This window comes from Adelges cooleyi, unplaced genomic scaffold (assembly GCF_023614345.1).
Source record: "Adelges cooleyi isolate 19-005CV unplaced genomic scaffold, UGA_ACOO_1.1 ACOO_flye_CR_arks_rails_tigmint_CR_PRNA_108, whole genome shotgun sequence".
Classification (NCBI taxonomy): Eukaryota; Metazoa; Arthropoda; class Insecta; order Hemiptera; family Adelgidae; genus Adelges; species Adelges cooleyi.
Window position 1 is genome coordinate 4,713,633 of NW_026095761.1, and position 16,812 is coordinate 4,730,444.

A 16,812-nucleotide genomic window follows, 5' to 3' on the forward strand; every position below is an offset into this window, starting at 1 on the left:
TAAACTTTTTGTTTTTCCATAATAAAAAATTGACTACAGATAAAAAAAATACACCTTTCCTCCAGTTCTATACTTGAAGCTCCAATAACTTCAAAAATGGTTATCGACCAGTAAACAATTTTAGTACATTATTCTCAACTTAAAAAGTTAATGAAACTTATGCGTTACCATTTAAGTTACAAAAGTTGATATAAAAAAATTTAGTTTGGGAGGGTGTAGGAACATAAACATTTGTGGAAAATTGAGGTCACAATACTATGAAAAAAAAATTAAATCATTAATTAAACCCAGTGAGATATTGAGTGGCCTAGGATAAAAAAAAATCACACTGTATAGACCTGTGACCACCCCCGCCTAACCTAACCATTCTTTGGCCCTGACACGTTTTCACAATCGAAATTGTGTTATTAAGGGATTAAGGGTAGTCAGGATTTTCAAAAAATCAATTTTTTTTTTGTATTTTCTTAAAGTATGATGCTCGAAAATATTATCAGAAAATTTCAAGTTAATCCAAGGAATAGATGACTCGATGTAAGTAATTAAATAATTGTATATTTCTATACATAAATCAAGTATATAAAGCTAAATAAGTTTTTCTCGAAACTATGTTTTCAAAGTCAGTTACCACTGTAATTCAAAAACCACTTGACAGATTTTAATGAAATTTATACAGCTCATTGAAAGTATAAAAAACTAGTGCCTGATCGAAGGATTTTTTTTTATTAACTAGTGCTTTTTTTCTTTAAAAAAATTGGAAATTGAAAAAAAAAGCTTTGATCAAGCACTTGACCCCGTCAATTCTTGTCAAATAAAGTTAAAATATAATATAATAACTTTGTAGTATTTGTTTTATAAAATAAATTAAACTACTGCCAAAAAAAAATGATTTGAAGTACTCATTTTTTTACCCCGCTGACTACTTCTAACCCTTTAAAAATATTAAATGTTTCTAGGTGTCAGCTGTCACTCATAATCTGTATCGCCAAAGCTATTAGTTTTTTAGATTGCAAGTATCGGCTCGTATTAATGTGAAATGGCGAAATCCGACCAATATAATAGTAAACTTTGTCGGTAATCCTAGTCGTAGGCTTATTATTTTGTTTTACTCATATTCATATGATCAAATTGGAGTCGAGCTGTTCTTTATAAATACTTAAGCCGCCCAAGGATTAGGTACAATAATTGTACACAACTCGATTTTTCCAAGCAAAAAGCACACGTCTGAGTCGTCCTCGTTAACGTACTGTTGCGGTTAATGCTAATTGACATAATAACATGTCTCAACGGGTTAATAGATAATATCTTCTTTTTTTTTTATTATTCGCAATTATTCTTTATCACTATAATAACAAATTATCTGTAACAACAATTTCGAGTGTCACTCAAAATGACGTCAAACACTAGTATTTTTTAACTTTAACATCAGCACCAGTAGAATAATCGGTCAGCTCAGATTAAAAACCGAGAAACGATTAAGGACAGTGTAAAAAAAAAAACGCACATATTATTTAATAAACGTCTAATAGGATTTATAGTAAAACCGTAACAGTATTTCAATGGCAATTTTATTGAGATATTGTTGAGGCTATTCTGTTTTATTTGAACACTTTAACACCGACCAGATTATACTGGATTACCGTAGATTATAATTTATTATAGTTGCCAGGCTATCGAAAAACAATGTATTATTTTTACAAAACTGATTTTTTTCTTAATTTTGTTTAAATGTTTTTAACCACAGGACAGTTACTTGATTTAGATTTTAGTTTTTAACTTTGATGAAGTCACTAGTTCATTTATTTTTAAAAACAAAACTTTCCCAACGCGAATAGAATTACCCTCCAAAAAAAGATACAACATTTAATATTTACTTTTCTAAAAAAAAATAGTATCTTATTTTTAATGAATATGCAGTATACACCCTGTATATACACATATATATATATTTATAATATACGCTCATTGGTTCGCTTTGGCCTAAAATGAGACCCTTAATTCTTTTTTAATTTCCCCACAAATTTTAATGTCACCATCATTTTTAATATTTTATCATTGCCATCATCATTAAACTAAGTGCTAGAAACTGAGGTTCTTGTGTAATTTCGCATATGGAGCTGTAGATAATAATAAAAAGAAGTTTAATATTTGCTAGTTATATAATATTGTAAAATAATTTAAATAAAAATAATTTAAAAAGTAAAAACTACAAAATGTTTTTTCATTCTAAAAAATTAGCTTAAAACTATGACTTGGCAACCTTGATTTACGAAAAAATGTACGAAGACTACGCGTGACTAATTTATTATATTATTTAATAGCCAATAGGTAGTAAAAAAAATACTATTTGTTTTTCTTATTAAATTTTGTCAATACCAATTATTGTATTAATATTATAATATTAGTTAGCTTTGATTCGTAATACAGTATGATTCTTAGAAACGTTTAAATTCGCACTGTTTTTTGCAAATCGGATTGCAATAATTAAAATGATGCAATTTATTAATTTAATTTCTTAATTCTCGACAAAACAAATTAAATCATACTTTAAATAAAAACATAGTTTTTTAAATTTTACTTTTTAGCTATACGTTAGATGCATGTTTTATTTTATTATGTATCCACAAATAATAAAATGGAATAAAATTAGCATATTTTTTTTGTGTTGTTCTACAATTAGGTATAACAGAACTATAAGTACAAAAGATAAAACAATATTGTTGTATTAAATTTGTATAATATTATATAATTTTAAGTAAAACCGAAAAATGGTATTGCGATTCATAATATAATAACAGAAAATATGTCTATCATTCGCTTAACCGATTGAATTTAAGTAATATTATTGATTATAACTATTATAACTATTGTGATAATTAAAGTATGCTTAAACAACATGAAGTCTAGTAGGCTGCTAGGTCAAATAAAATTAAAAAAAAATTCTTGGCCTTCGACCAAAGACGACTAGATTGTAAATTAAATTCTATGTCAGTATATGATTATACTTATAATATTCTAATACGTATTATTTTAATAGGAAACAATAAGCACAGTAAACAAATTAACGGTATGAAGTGAGTTCATTTAATTAAAAAAATAAATAAATGCAATTTAATATATTATGCGTTATATCACGTACATGGAAAATGATGTAAAACGTTTTAGATTAGACAAGGGTTAATGTTTTGTAAATTATTTCTGAAAACGTACCCATACGATTATACACAAAAGGAAATTAGTTTTAAAACTAGTAAAACGGTTTTATTTTGGCACTAAAAAAAAACGTTTAATTTTAATTCTACGGGTTGGTGACGTCAACATGTTATTGTATTCTATTGTACCTACTATGGAAGTATCGCATTTAAATTTAACCATTTTTGTTTTGTTTGTAATAACTAATAATCATTAAAAACGAAAAATGAAACACTGACTAAGAAATGTATAAAAAGTTATTTTCACAAAACAATGACTCGACTGGATTACAGTTAACAATTTTAATGTTGTCGTCCTTAATGTATTTGTTCAACATTCAATAAATAGTGTTACATTAAATATACATTGTATGCGTTAACAAGTAACAACATACTATATGTTGTCCTTAATATATTTGTTTAACATTCAATAAAAAGTGTTATATTAAATATACGTATTTATGCGTTAACAACAGCTGCTTTTAAAAATGTATCTACAATACAAAATTAAATACAAAAATACCGTTGATTAGGTACGAACGTTTTATAGTCTGACTACAATGTACATGTTAGCGATTTAACTCTTAATCCACATTCCTTAAGTCATAAACTTTAACTAAAAAAATAGTGCTTTACCCACTTCGGAAAGAAAAGGTTTCAAAGGTTTTCTTAGCCATTCAATTCACGGACAAGCTTTAAGTGTTAACTGTTTAACAATCATTGCGAATATAATTTTTTTTTTATTAGGTAATCGATATTTTCCGAGACAAATGAAAAACAGCTAATCAGTGAAGTTAGCCAAACTTGAGAGGAATATATTTCAGAGACGAGGAAAAGAAGAGAAGAATGTATTTTTAGAATATAATAAAGATATGGCAACTGGAGTAACGTTCGACAGAGATAAACTGTGTGGAGAAAAATTAAAAGCGGCATGTTTTAGTGTATCGGCACACAATTATCAGAGTTTTTAACGGTTATAATTTTATGACACACACAAATATGATTTTTCTATTTATACTTGGGAGTATCTCACACAGAGCTTTATGTATTATGACAACAGCTAATCAAAAATATAATATTCACCATTCTGAGCCTCTACTGTGAGCTGTCTACTGGCTGAGCCTCTACCGCCAAAAATTGTGGTCAGTAATAAATCAATTATTATTACAAAATATTTTTAGTCATTATTCCTGAATAATGTTTTGGAGTTGTTCAGATTTAAATATAGTAAAAGATTTCAAGCTGATAAAGCTCTAGAAAATATTGTTTGATAGTGTAATATAGTATAAACAAACATGTTTACTACAAAATATCAATTATTTTAAGAGAAAACTAGTGTAGGGCCTTAAAAGAACCACCCGGTCAAACTATTTTTTAAGTAAGCCAAAATCGTAATAAAGTCGATTTAGTTCCAAATTTGTATGGAATATTTTTTAGGTATAGTAACTACTGTCAATATACGCTGACAAACCAGAGAAATACTAATATGCAATAACCCTTCCACCCAAAGGGGTGGTAACTTTTTTTTTAATTTCACTAGGTAGTTTAGAGTTTAAAGTCTGAAAATCAGAATGAATAGCTATACGATTTTGTTTTTTTTATCATTTATCTTTTATTGAAACGTACAATCTGTAACAAAATGTTTACAACAAGCATTTTTGAAAACTATTTACAATATTATTATATGAAATAACATCATGGAGGTGTTTTTACTTTTTTTTTTTACGAGGGAGAGAGAGTTTTATCACTATAAAATTTAAACGATACCGCCCAATAAACACTGTCCCTTTGATACGGACAATGTGGAATATGAAATTTGACCTTTGTGGTTTTTTTTTTTTTTTACAAAGGCAGCGATCAAAAAACAAATAATTATAATACCGTTCGCAATTTACTGCGTCTCGGGTAAATTCGAACTAGTAAGCACATTCAACACAGTTTACATAACGCATGAGATGAATTTGTTTTGATGACTCAACATCCGTCGGGCAGGCCTGAAGTAGATGCGCATTGTTTTTATTATTTTGTAAACACATTTTTTATCAAATGAAAAAAAAATCTTGGTTTTTAAACCGACCGACTTCGTTTGAGGTCGAGACCGTGGGTCGGTTTAGTTAAAATTGTAATGAATTCATTAATTAGTGCGTATAGACGGTGTTCAGTAATTTCTAGGTAGAGCTGCTTGTTAATAAAGACATGTAGTCAATAAAACACCGTAAAGGACAAAAAAAAAAAACAAGTAGCAACTAAAAACACATCATCAAGTTCGATAGGTTGTTATGATGACCAATGACTAACAAGTAAGTCCGGACATTTGACCTCATTCGTGACAGAAGGTAAAAAAATTGGAAAATAATTTGTTTGCAAATTGTAAAATTAAACATTTTGATTTCAATTTCATGTAGCTTAACAGGCCCCGAAGGTCCAACGCTCCCATCATGAGAAAAACCATTAGTTTTTAAAATTTGTCTATTTTACCAGTTGATTCATTAGACATTCATTTGCCATTAAAATAATTGAAATTATGTAGTTTTTTCTGTTTGGAGACACGTTTAAATTATGCTATTTTACGCTATTAGACAGTATTTAATTTTTCGTCTTTTACATTTTTTTAGAGCTTTTTATTAGTTTTTAAACGTAAACAGTAACGCGTATATCATAGTAATACATTTTTTGAATTGAGAATAATTGGCTGTAATATTTTAACTGGCCGTACTCATTATAGAAAACATATTGTAAAGTGTTCTAGTCAAGTAGTTTGTTTACCGTGTGATGTAAGGAGAAGGGAAAGGCTAGTTGTTCTAGTATATGTCATAAGTGTTATGATAATTCAAAAGTATAGGATTATATATTATACTGCAGCTGTCGATTTAGACATTAGATAACAAAATTAACGATTCTAAAAAGAAAAAGAAAAGTTTGTCGATGACAAAATTTTGACGTTTTATTTTTTAATGTCTATACGATTAATTTATTAATAGTTAGCTATAAAATAAACTATTAAACACATTAAACGGTATTTAATGAGGCATCAATATTGGTAATTTAGTCAAATTTTTTGTTTGGCATTCATTATAAAATTAAATAATCGTTTTCGGTTTTATTTGAGGCTAAAAAAAAACCTCAAGGTTTTAATTGTTATTTCCAAGATGAGTCATTATAATCTATTTTAATTCTCAAAACTTTAAAGTATTAATGCAAAATGAACAACAAAGAAAAACAATATGCTGCATATATATTCGTGAAAAAAAAAACAAATGTTTGTTTTCAAATACATAAACATTTCTGCAGTTTTAAAATAAAATAAAAATTAACATTTGGCAATGGGCAAAATAAGTTATACGTTTTTTTTACTATTATACTATTATATAAGTAATTAAAATACAAGTATGTATTGTTTTCATATTATTCGAGTTCTCATTTCATTAAAAAATAAATGCTTAATTAGAATTAAATATAAACTTTATACGTGTAAATTATATTGTTATTTTTTTTTCATTGCGATTATTGTAGTCATTTATTTTATATATAATGTTTAATTTAAAAAAAACAGTACAGTGGGGTGGAGCATATTAGGTAGGGGAGGGTTAAGAGTTCTATATGAATTAGTACAACTGATAGTGATAAAATCGCTTTCGAATAAACGCTTCAATGTAAATCTATAATAGTAGAAATGTATAAATATGAATAAAAGCAATTGTACCAAATGACAATAATTTGCTTAAAAATGTATTTTTGGTATTAGGCTGGTTGATCGTCTATCTATTTGTAACTTTTGTCTTTTTTGGGTTTTCCTTAAAAAATAGATCTTAAGGTTAATTAAGCCCTAAAACTTCACCTAAAGGGGAGAACGGGCTTATGATTTTTGGTTTGTCAACGTTTTTCGGTAGTAATATGCCCGATTTTTTTTAAGGTGGGTGATCCATCTGGTCATCTTACTTAAGGTATGATGTTAGTAAGGTGTTAGTTTTAATACATAATTAGAAAAAAGATAGGATAAATAACACAATTAATAATTATGAGTGGGGGAGGTCTTCATAAAATATGTTTGCCCAAAGAATTTTAACACTTCACCACGCCACAAGAATATTTCATAAAAATTGAAACTAATTCGACTATCTATAACTTAAAGTTATAGAGCGCCGTAATTTAAAATAGAAAAATTTGTTTGGTATTTTTTCTTGACTTCAAAGGGGAAAGGTTTTTCTTTTTAAATGTTTGGCCCAATAAAGTACCTTTAAGCTACGATTTCTGTTCGATAGAGTTGCTACACGAAGAAATCGGTTCAGTGGTTAAAAAGATATCGTGGGTCCAGACGAAAAAAAAAACAATAAAAAAATAATATCGTAAAAACCATACCTTCTCAGCTCCGCACCGAAGCTAAAAAAAACAAAATGATATTTTACCTATGTTATCCTTTAATCTAGACAAGTTTACAAGTTTACAGTGTACAAAGTTTTGTAAACACGTGTATTTAACGCCAATATATTATGTATAAGTATAAAGGGCGTTTGGGTCATCGTTATGAGATAACTATGACCATAAGATTATAATAAGTAATAACATAATAAATATTATAATATTACACTCGAGCGAGTCGCGAGTTTTGACGACAAACACTCGAAAACAATGGTAAAAAAAATTATAATCCTTTGCGACGGTTATCAGTGCAATAAAAAGACAAATCGAGCACACGTCAAAAAGCAATAATACTTTATATTACCTGTATTATTATGGTCAGAGGTTGACGTTATCGGCCGTCGAGTGTCGAATACTCGAGATGTATTTTGTTTTTTTGTACATAAGCTCACAGGTGAACATCTGAGCAAACAGATGCTTTACGATAGATTAGAATAACGATTCAATTGCCAGGCGACAATTATCTATTTGCCCACTTGTTGTTTCTATATATTTTTTTAAATTTAATTCCAACGATAACGACGATACGCGTGCCTTATTTGTGTTTGAAACTCAAAAATAATAATAATAATAAAAAATCTATATGGATTTAACACTGTCGGATTATAATGAAATAGTTGTTTGTGTTACGCAAACTGTGGTAATAATACAGTTGCAATAGTTGTGGGACAATTAATATAGATGTCCTAGTGCCCTAGTGTAAACCGAGTATGATGATGCCCTCCTAAAGTCCTAAAACATTAGTCTTAGCCTCTTGAAATGTGTATTGTTTACACACCGGTTTTTTAAGAAAATATCACCATAGAGGAATCGCTTTTACATAACTTCTCTAAACAAAATTTTTCTAAACTTAATATTATTAAAAAATAAAAAATCTAAATATTATAAACAATATAACGCTAAAAAAACATGGCCACTTTTCTATGAGGGCGACGATGTGTTGACAAAATAATAATATTAGTAAAGTATAGTATACTACTACTGTGATAGAAGGCAATATATCGGATGCCTTCTACATGACAATAAAAACCAAAATCGCATTATTCTTACTTATTTTTATACTGCAGCCTTAATTAAAATACCTATTAATACAATCAAATATAAATCTGTTCTCGTTATAATTAAATTACAGAAATAACCTGAGCTTAAAAGTCTCAATATCATATTTACTTTTTAGTAAAATTAGTTGATGATAAGATCAAAGTTACAATATTTATATATATAGGTCGGCACCGCCTACTGTGCATACAGATACGACCTAGGCAGCGACTAACGAGTTTTGGTCTACCGCGCAGGTATCTTCTTAAAGTGCGTGGAGTATAAAAGCACATTCTTTAACGGCTAACCGATTTTTAAATAAAAGTTAAATACAATTTAATTATTAATAGGTATTAAGTTCATCAACACATTTAATTTATTCAGCTTTCTTATTCATTTTTGAAACTAAATAATTTGGATAATTTAAAACATTAAATCGTAGTATACTAATTATATAATAATTACACATATAAATACAACAATAATAATACTATAGAATGCAATTAAAAAACAAACAAATCAGTTTTAATTAATAAATTAAATTGTAATAAATGTATGTATGTTATGTTTTAATATTATTTTGTCCATTAATTTTATATGTTCGGATTACACATAAGAAATACTTACAATATTAAATGTTAATGTTATGTTTAATATGATTGAACATACAATCTTATGGACATTGTTATTTATTTATATTTGTTATTGATTACAGCCTGGAAATCTAATACGCTTAGGAATATTGTGTATAAATTTGGAACTTTATAAGTAGAGCGTCGTAATTTTGGGAGTTTATTATTTTTTAAATGAAAAAGTGATGCCCAATATTTTAGGCGGTTTTCTTACTCCTCTTCAATTTGTTGACAAGAAGGTTTTCCCGATCACCGTCCTAGTATTATAACGGTGTTTTTTTTCTAAACAGACAGCAACGTCTGCGGTTGGTGTTTTATTGAACGTACAATCAGTTAATATAATATGTAGTTTCTTAGCTTTGACGGCCACGAGATAGAAACGTGCGAGCGGAGTTTGAGGTTTCCAGATCGGATGTTAATTGATGTATCATTATTGTTGTTGTTGTTATTATTGTTATTCGGTCAACTGTATGCTTATATAATTGATAAATCATAATAACAGTATTTACAAGGTATATATTTTGTTATTAGCGAATTTCCTTGTAAACATTTTGTAACGTCTAACGAGACTCTTAAGGCGAGTATTATAGTAAAAACACACCTAAGGTCAAAATATTTTTTTTTTTTGCCATCAAGGCAATAAGCTATTATACATACATTATGAGGTAAGTTACCTTTTTACATGTATATACAATAATTATCGCTAGGTTTGTTATTTATTTATTAGTATTTTCCATTGCCAAGACGCATTTCTTTGTCCGTTTCTAAGTGTTTAGTTTGATTTGATTTGTTTTTTCGCTAAAACTTGTTATTTTCTATTTACCGGCAATAGCACCATTAAATATAATACCATGTACATAAACAGAATTTACCATGTACATAACCAGTTTTTTTTATATTTTAACCGAGGCTTTTGTTTACCACCGTTCGCACTTGGCCGTTACGCAACGCTGTTGTGATTAATAATATGTACTTAGATATTATTACTACTATTATTCTTATTATTATAAAGTCCTATCCCAACCAAAGGGCCAAGAACTCGTACATTTGTTTTGACTTTTCGACCGCCGAACTTTGAGGGATGCAAGGTCACCTTCATCTACTTGATCCACAAATATAATATCAAAACATAATTAAGTACTTAGTAATTTTTTAAGAATATGACACTAATTTTCTTTAACGTATATGATATAAGTGTATTATTATTGTGGACTAGGTTTTATTAAAAATTATAATATTATAAAATATAAGATTATTTTCTGAAAATATTTACTGATCGATAACCAATTTTGAACAATACCTTTTGAAATTTTTAGAGTTTATCAGTAAACGTTAACGTTAAGTCTTAAATGTTTTTAGGTGCTCTGAAAATACTAGGAATGGTAAATATTTCGTAATATTATAATATTGTAATTAAACATAAAATAATGTAATATCAATTTTTTTGCAAACTTGTTAAAAATATTTTCGACCACCTCCATAAACAATCAATTTTAAATCAACTTTTATAACTTAAATTATGTATTTTATTAACTTTTTAAATTAAGAATATTCTATTAAACATTTTGACTGATCCAGTTTTTTAATTAATTTTTAATTAAAACTTAATCAACAATTCGAGTTTATTTACCCTGTGCTTTGGGTGGGTTATTTTTTCGAGAAAATTTAAACAAAAAGAATCCTAAATCAAAGATTTTGTGTTTTTTTTTGTGAGGGGGGGGGGGAGAATCCAAAAACTTACCTCCTCCTCGGTTAGTTTTATTGCAATTACGATGGTACCTAATCAAAATTCCTTCGCTGAATATATTTTTGCAACTCTCAGTGAATTTAGATTGCCCAAGCGTTAATATTGTGCTTCGAGTGCCGTCAAATTATAATAAACAAATTTAATAATATTGTAAAACGCTATATGTAATCACCGTAAACACTTTTGTTGACTTAAGACAATGTTATCGGCAAATATAATTTGAAAAAAAAAACTGTTATTAATTCTTATGAAACTCGGCACGATTTTAGCTAATCGTATAATCGCGTCTTGTATTAAGCTTATACGAATGCAATATTACTATACTGTTGAGCTTCGACGGATAAAATTATTATCGTAATTGTATTTTTTAGCAAAATTACATCAGCTGTCGATAAATACAAAAAAATCGAAATTAACCGATATTTCTGAACAAATCAAAATAATTTAAATAATCATCTAGGTAACACATAATGCGAGTAATAGTTGTTTAGTTAGTATTTTTTTATTCGAACAATTTTTTTTAAATTATTAAATAGTTTTATTTAAATTATTTAAATAGTTTTTATTTAAATTATTTAAATAGTTTTTATTTAAATTATTTCAAGTTCAGTTATTCGATTAAAATAATTAAAATAGTTTGTATGTAATTTTTTAGTAATTATTTTCCAAAATATTATTTCCTAATATATACTACATAACAAATAAAACATATAAAACCAGTATATTTAGAAAACAATTTTTTATTCTAATAAATTCAAAAATATTTATTTGAATAATTTTTTTAAAAAATATATAAAAAATAGAATTTGCACAACTCTTTACACATTGTATACAGTGAGATTTATTAATGACAAGACGATTTTTTTTTCTTACAACAGTTGTTATTATGTAATTTTACTGTTTTCGGAAACATTTTTGTTTGTGTTATTTTAAAATAAAGGACAATATTCAAATTTGTATCTTTTTATGTATTTTCTAAAGCCATATCAACTTCTTAAAATTTTAAAATTTTTATTGCCCGATAACTAGTTTTGGATAATTACTTTTAAAGTTATTACAATTAAAAATTGAATATCTTCAACCGCATAATTATTCTCAATTAAAAAAATCTATTTTAAGTATTAACGTTAGTATATGAAAAGTTTCAAAAATTAATAAAGCTCTGAAAAAAAAAAATGTTCTAATAAATCTGATATTGTAAAATAATCCACACTTGTGTGTCTCCGAATAGAAAAATTACAACATTTTTTTAAGAGAAAATTAGTGTTTTATCCTTAATGAATCATCCTGTATACGGGTATATGATGTTGTCTAAAAAACAAAATTCATAATTATTATTCAGTTTTACCGAAACGTCCCACTTGCTCGTTAGCAATTGTAATTCACTAACAAAGGCGTACTTAATGACTCGTGTTCTTATTTAATATTAACAATAATAGTTACAACAGCCGAGTAAGTAATAATTGACGGCAAACGAAAAATAAAACAACCTACCATTTGCCCTAACACATATAGAATATTTTTTTAGCCGGTACACCTACACCTGAACACATAATACGGTTTTTATATTTTCACACTTGCTCACGGATATAGTTACATAACGTTTAATTATAGGAAACACATTATTTTAGAAAAATATATACCGTATTGTACTCCTAAAAGCACAGTAAAACCTGTGCTTTGTCTCTTGATAAAGTCTCTCATTGCTAGCCTTCCTTTATTTTCCACCAAACGAGGTGACGTCCTATTTTCTTTGAAATAATTTAATAATTCCTTAAAAACAAGTTAAATAATGTATTTAGAAAAACGCCTTCGATCTCTTATAAATTACATAAAATAATGTAAAACGCATTACAAAAAAATATAGCTAAGATGACTGCAAAAAAGTACGCGTGTTATAAAAATGTATTTAGGTCAAATGTGGTCATAAACATTCAACTAAGTGTCATATTAAGACATATTATATATCTATATCTGTATAATATGTTACCTATATTATATTTTAAATAAAATTTGAAGCATTTAATATTAATTTTGCTGATAACAAAAGTGTCATTCAATGCATTGCTAAAAGTTCTAAATATTATGCAAAATAATTTTAAAAATATTTAAAAAAAAAAGGAAAATTTTAGATTACGCTGTACACCATGATTATGAACCAAGAAGTAAAAACCAAAGTTTATTTATTTTTGGAATTCTTTTTTCGGTGAATCAAATTTGACGTTTTTTATTACTTTCTTGATTGAAAGGGTTATTTTAGTGGAGACATATTCGTATGATTTATCAACTAAAAACTGAAGACTTTTTTTTGGTAATGAAGTGGTCATGGTCCGAATGAAATGATTATTCACATTTAGTATCTTATCGTTTAGGTTTCGATAATTGTTATTAGGCCAGTTAATGAGTCATGTAACGTACGAGAACATATTAAGCGGAATATTATTATCGTTTCGGTCGTGTTTAATAATAATTACTAATAGTAATTATTCGAAATTAATTACATTGAACCCGGTCCTTATAAATACCGCCACAATAATAATTGGACGGTGTTATTTTTAAACGTGTGAATTTTCAATTTAGAATATTTTACATAACGACCCACGTAAGGTCAATGGGGCGACCTTATGCTGCTGGTGTAATTATAATACATTTTTATTTTTACTTTCTTAAAGATGTTGACAATGAAACCACCGCGGTAATTGTTTATAGTGCACTCGTCGAGGAAATTCTCATATATTTTCTATTCATAGAGCAAATTTTCTTATCATTATTTTTACTTTAAATCGAAAAATAGCTACAATTTAATATTAAAAAGAATAATTTAAATTTTAAATAATAAAAAAGAATTGTCCGGAATAGATGTTGATTTGAAGCTGAACTATTTGAAGACAGTATTGTAAAAGCTAACAACGTCACAAGAATGGAACATTGGTATGATTTCATATTTAGTGAAAAAAACCATTATATTATTATATCAAGCGTTTGTATTACCTATTAAGAGAAGAAAGATGTAACTGTTCGATAACCTGTTTTGAGTAATTACTCTTTGAGTTATTTGCATTTAAAGTATAAGCAAGGATGGAAGTGCATGTGGATGTATAAATAATAGAAGTGTGCGATTATTCAAATTTTGAATAATATTATCAACGAATTGAATTGAATTACTCAATTGAAAAATATGCTAATTTATGCAAAAAATTATTCAAAACCGCGAATAATGCCAGTTATTTATTTAATTCTATACTCCGAAATTTTATATGAAAAAATGTAGTATAATGAATATTGTATGTTTTGGGATCTTGTATATCACATTGTACAATATATGCGTACAATATATAAAAACAACTATACCTCTAAGAGGCTCTACAAATACTTATTAAGGGTAAAATTAATACGCTTTAGTTAATAATGTAAGACCTAAATCATGCATTTTAAATACAAATAATAATAATAAATAACTATACAAAATGATTACAAATGTATAAAAGAAAAAAAAATCATTTTAAAAAGTCTAATATCTTCTTACGACTAACATATTGACTATATACACGTAGCTGGGCCATATAACTAACCAACTGCCATGTACTGCAGTTGAAATGCGATTTTATGTTATTATCCAATTATTAATATTATAGTATTATATACTCTATATTCAGATAAGCTGGACGAGCCATATTGTTATTTAGTTTTGTTATTTAGGATTTACTATAATATTATAACCGACTCCGGACCAACGGTCACGTACCGACTGGATCCCACGTAATATTATTTAGGTGTATAACGTCAAGCTGTACATAACATTAACTAGCTTCAGCGTTTAAAAAAAATATAAGTAACATAATAATAATATTGCCTGTTGCCTTCCAAAACGATGATATTTGCAATTATTAATTTTTGAACGAAAAAAACATCATGTTTGAACGTCTGTCTAGGTATAATTACAATATAATAATACCTAATAAAAAAAAACCCTCTCGATTAACGTCAGTATGTCGTTTGACGTAGACAGGACAGACAAAAACCGTGCAATAATCGTTTCATAAAAAAAATAGTTTATTTGCAAATAAATTGCTATTACAGCAAAGTTTTGTTTTTTTTATCCTGTACATAACGTTAAAAAAACACTATTATATGATTCACAGGTGAGACCGTCATACCGGTTGATTTTTTTATGATCAAAACAAATCATAGAAAATTCTTTTAAAGGAAATTTTTAACTGTATACAAAATTAAAAATCAAAACTTTTTATCAATTTCGACATGACAGTTGGGAAAGGAACATAAGGAATTCAGCAGAATGTGAAGTAAGCACTAAGCTTCTTAGTTGAAATTATTTCTTATTAATATTCTTAAGAATTTATTAGAAAAAAAAGGAAGGTATATTCAATGTTATTGACCCCTGGGCCGGGTAAATCCCAATTTACTTTTTACAGGGTTTGAGCTGTTGTAGGCCCTAATGGAAGGAAGCAATAATAATATTATAATGATGATGAAATAAACACTTCAAAGTGGTTTCCCAGCGGAAAATCACACTCAGTACAGAAAAATTAATAAAACAAAAATAATAAGTATCATTGACACGTTGAGTTTCAACTTACCATATATAATAGACCTAGTAATAAATAATGATGAAATAATAAAAAATTCTGATGAAATTTGAAGTATAATAAAATCACTCACAAAAAACGCCTATTTGCCTATCATGAATCAGTTAATAATAATAAAAAATATCGAGTTAAAAATATTTATGTCGAGTGCCAACACAACTTGTAAACAACCTGTGAAAATATAAATGCTAATCTTTTAATAACATAAATATTGAAAGGATAAGTGGTTTAGCTTACATAGTTCTTTAGCAGTAAGATTTCTGACCCCGGGTAGTCAATTTTTTAATTAAAAATGCATCAAAATTGTTTGATAAATTTCACGTTTTTTATTATTATTACCAAAACAGTTTATTTATAATTTGGATACATAAAATACATTATGAAAATTAGATAATTAATGTTACTTAATATGAAAACCTGATAGAAGAAAGTGCCCAGCGGCCCCACTTCAGTTACAAGCTACTTATTGGTTTAGGTCTCTTGGTCATCTTCTTTTGAGGCGGCGGGTTGGATTTATAGGGTTGGTGAGATTATGTAAGTTAGAAATTAAGGGATTTGTATGATTTTTTACTTGTTATAAAAGTTTTTGTAAAATGGAAGGGTTAGATTTGGCTGAATTTTTATTGTTTCTGTTTAAATCTGTTTAAAAGAGTTTTGTAGTTAAGCTCAGTAAAATAGTATAAATCATATTTCAAAAAAAAAAAACAGTATTTCATGATAATTGCTATAATTTAGCAAAAATAGTTCAGATTGAGTTGAAATTTCAATTAATTATTAACGTTATTTATATAATATAAACAATATTATGTCAGTTATAATAAATCGATTTAAAAATATTTAACGACAGTGGCCATTAATGATGTATGTTTACACAAACAATCATAATAGCCAAACATTTTTTCAATTCTGAATAGTATTTATGCATTTTGATAGTTATACTTGTGTAATAGTATTCATCGATTTTAAAATGTTTCTAATCCTTTCTTTATACATGTATGTAACGCATGATATGCTCGTTATAACTTAAAATATAAGAACCCTTTAAGTTGTCGACAAAGAAATCTAACATACTATTTTCCACCACTTAATGATTCTCCTGAAACATGCTTGATACCACAAATGTCCAGTTTTTTCACCAATATATATTTTCGAAATATTATTAAATAGAAAAGATAACTATT